Genomic DNA, 4,460 nt, shown 5'->3' on the forward strand with positions numbered 1-4,460 from the left:
AGAGTTAAGAAATCAAATAAGAATGGAAAACCAAGAACGGAATTTGTCGATTATAATTGATATAAGACAGGAACGTAGTCTTTCGCCCTTATTATTCATCTATACATCGTAGAAGTAATGACGGAAATGAAAGGTTCGAAAGAGGGATTTAAATTCAAAGATAAAACTTGTAATGACCGGTATCAAAAGTGAGATTAACGATAAATTTAACAAAAAAATTAGGACCACGAATTGAAGACATACTGGTAAGTTCAAAACAAAATAAAACATGACAGACGAAGCTAGAAGAATATAGAAACCAGAAAAGCACGTGCAAAGAGAGTATTCCTGGCCAGAAGACCTCTACTAGAGTGAAACATCGGCCTTAATTTGAGGAGGAATGTACGCCATAGAGTAGCATTAAATGGAAGTGAAACGTGGACTGCGGGAAAGTCGGAAAAGTAGAGGATCGAAACGTTTGAGATGTAGTACTATAAAAGGATGTTCTAAATTAGGTGAACTGATAGGAAAAGAAAAGAAGAAGTTCTCTGCAGTGTTGGTGAGTAGCGGAACACATGCAAACGATTGACAAGAAGAAGGGACAAGATGATAAAACATTTGTTCAAGCATCGAATTAACTCCCAAGGTAGCCGAAGACAGAGTCTGGAATATGTACAACACATAATTGAAGGCGCTGGATGTAAGCGCCACTCTGAAAAGATGGTACAGACGAGGAATTCGTGGCGGGGCACATCAGACTAGTGAGAAGACTGATGATCCAAAAAATAAAAACAAAAGCAAGATAATACTATTGTGACAAACTCTAAGCATGTTGAGGCTTCCATATTCCCTATCTGAGCTGACTTTTAACCTTCACAGAGTATCAGTCTCTTGTCGCTGAGTATTTTAATAACGCCACATGTTTGTGCGATATCTCAGATGATAGCCACAAAGATTACACGCAACAAATTTGATTGCCACGTTCACTCGATAGGAATGTGACAGCTTTCGAGTCAGTAATCTTTGCAAAACTACATATGATCTTTTTTTGAGAAAATTTACTTTCAGTGGTTTTACAACAAGTTTCACGGTCCATTTAAACTGCATACATTCCAAATTTTCAGTCTGATTTCGGTTCCATGGAAACATATTCTTACCTGATTATGTCTGCTACAAGAGTAATCACTCAGTCCCTATTCGGAATATGCATGCCATGTCATAGAAAAATACAATATTGTTCAACAACATGGCCTGCATATTTCTCATAGAAATTAAGTGAATACTCTTGTAGCTGAGATACTCAGGTCTAAAGATGATACCAGGGCACCAAAATCGGCCATAAAATTTGGGATATACTCACCCTAGACATACAATAAAATCTTTCTCCTTTATTACAAAATTGTATTTATTACAAAGGTGTGTGCATAGCATTTACTCCATTTTGGGCCCAGTCAACTGGTGCCTCTAACCAGTACACCACATCTGGGCAACATTTGTTGTTCTGGTGCATACGTGTATCAGAAACAATGGCACTTGTGGCCATCATTCAGGCTTTCACAATCGTTGTGCTACTCCGACTAGGTGTGAATCTGACAGGAAGAAGACGTGTTCGCGATGCAAAGGAACTAGTAGTAGAAATCAGTTGCTTCTAGCTCAGTTTTTTTTTTAAGAAAACGTACCTGGAAGCTGATTTCTGCCACTATCGTACATTTTATTCACTTCTGACTCACTGTTTTCAATAAAAATTATGAGAAATTTGATTCTTTTTGAAAAGGTGAACATAAGTGAAAAATATTTTCTGAAAAAAGTGAATGAAAGAAAAAAATCGTATATAAGAAAACAAGAAAAACGGACCCTTTTATTATATTTAAAACATATATACCTCAAAATTTCTATGGTTTCCTTCTTGGGGAGTCATGAGATTTTTAAAAACAGGAAAACATTTCCTAGCGAAACGCCTTCCCCTCGCTTCCGAGTTTCAGGCCTCTGGCCCTGTGTACACGACACTACAGGAAGAATAATTTCTGCATTAACTGAACTGCATCACTTTTTTGGGTCTTTTTATTAAGTACATTGGCGAAGAAAGAAAGCACATTGTCAAATGACTAGCTCTCCCCACATTTACGTACCTAAGATTTCATCAGATCTAGGGCTACAGTTCTTCAGTCGAGGATCTTGTGCAGAGTTCGACAGAAAATGCAGGTCGGCAGTTTGTGTACGTGGTTGGTATTCGAGAAACAAAGCTGATTCTAATTTACTCATTTTCTTCTGTTTATTTCACACATGAAATGATTACATTTATCTGAAGAGACGAATTGCAAACATGTGAATGTCAGTAACAATACTGAAATTAGTATTAAAAAAGAATAATTTACATTTGAAGTGAAGTATGTCCTCATATTAAAGTCAATGGATCTTACATCAGAGCCATCTGTTATTAAGTGAAGAAATGACACATGAGTGAGATGTATATTCACGTTCATGTGAGAGAGACAGAGTAAACAGGAAGCTGTGGTTTGATAACAAGCACACTGCTCCAGCTGCAACCGTTGAGTTTTATCTCAAGTCAGTCAGCCACGAGGTTTCAGACAGGTATTACACATGAGCACTCATCTGCAATCAGTTTAACACATCGATATTTTTTTCAAACGATTTTAAAAGCTTAAAATGCTTCATAAGCTATTAAAAATTCTCAGTTCAAATTTTATGCTGTGCATCATATGTAATTACTGTTGTATTATACATTATATTATAGATATACTGTTATACATTACTACATAGGCCATTGTGTTATTCTGAATTTTATCATTAAAAGTTCCACAAAGTTTATTCATTGTCTTCTGACTTGTAATAATATATTTTCTATGAGTCATGTTAATCCCACAGATCGATAGTTCATTATGAAATTGTATGAAGCTAAGTGAGTATCTGCTTTAAGTGGCATAACTAGTTTAACATCGAGAAATGTGTCTTAAGTTTTCAGAAAATCATTTCCAGGATTAATATTCCATGTTTTCTTTGGGAAAATTTCGTTTCTTCCAATTTTCACATAAGTATTCTGTAACTGAATGTGATCGAATGATGAAGACTTGAGTATCTGATTATTTTTACGATTATTCTGAAATGTAACAAATATGAAATATGACATTTCAAATTCTGTAGAGTTATAGAAATTTTTAATATCTACTCAGAAAACGTATTACCACTTAAACTTGCAACTTCCACAGTTTGAAGTTCATAAAAAGTTATTGGCAGTTTTGGATTTTTCGGTATATTTTCTCGTTGTTCAAGTTCAAAATTCAGTTAATATTTAAGAATTGGTACATGGATCTCCATAGATTCTACAGCAATTTTACCTTCTTTGGAAGAATACCTTTTACTTCAACTCCAGCTCAGTTGAAATCAGACCACCATAAAATAGTCTCCAGCACTTCAGCTCCAAGTAAAAATTACCCGCCAACTGTTCCAATTGGATAAAGTACTTCATTTTTCTTACTCTTTATTTTTCCATTATTAAGAATATCACCTTCCATACTTATCATTTTAGTGACAGGTGAAGTTAAATTCAATAAAACTGATGAAGAAATAAAGAGATCAGAATGAGATTTTCACTCTGCAGTGAAGTGTGCGCTGATATGAAACTTCCTGGCAGATTAAAACTGTGTGCCTGACTGAGACTCGAACTCGGGACCTTTGCCTTCCACAGTTTTAATCTGCCATGAAGTTTCATATCAGCACACACTCCGCTGCAGAGTGAAAATCTCATTCTGGAAACATCCCCCAGGCTATGGCTAAGCCATGTCTCAGCAGTATCCTTTCTTTCAGGAGTGCTAGTTCTGGAAGGTTCGCTGGAGAGCTTCTGTAAAGTTTGGAAGGTAGGAGACCAGATACTGGCAGAAGTAAAGCTGTGAGGACCGGGCGTGAGTCGTGCTTCAGTAGCTCAGTTGGTATAGCACTTGCCTGTGAAAGGCAAAGTTCCCAATTTCGAGTCTCGGTCGGGCACACAGTTTTAATCTGCCAGAAAGTTTCAAATAAAGAGATGTTCAATTCTAGATAGAATATCAGTAAAACTGATAACTCTCGATTTTGTTCACGATTTATTAAGGAAAAATATTTATTAAAGATTCGGAAATTTATAAAACAATTGTAACACAAACACCATTAAACTATGTCAAATTACCATTTTCATCAGTTACAGTAATTTGTAACGCTGAGTAAGATCAAAAATTGGAATATTTAGTGGAAAATTTGGTTCATAAATTATTTTTCCATCAAATCCAACATTAGGCTTCAATGGAGAAATAATATTAGTTGCTCAATGAAAATAATCAATATGTTTTTCAAACATTCCTTCACCTAGATTAAAACTTATATTAATTGACTCAAATGGAATAATTTGAGGAACATCTTTACCAAAGGTCTTCTTTTGGCTTAAGACTTTTTTTAAATTAAATGGCAGCTGATTGGGAATCAAAAATTAG

Source organism: Schistocerca gregaria, chromosome 4 (genome assembly GCF_023897955.1).
Source record: "Schistocerca gregaria isolate iqSchGreg1 chromosome 4, iqSchGreg1.2, whole genome shotgun sequence".
Taxonomy (NCBI): Eukaryota; Metazoa; Arthropoda; class Insecta; order Orthoptera; family Acrididae; genus Schistocerca; species Schistocerca gregaria.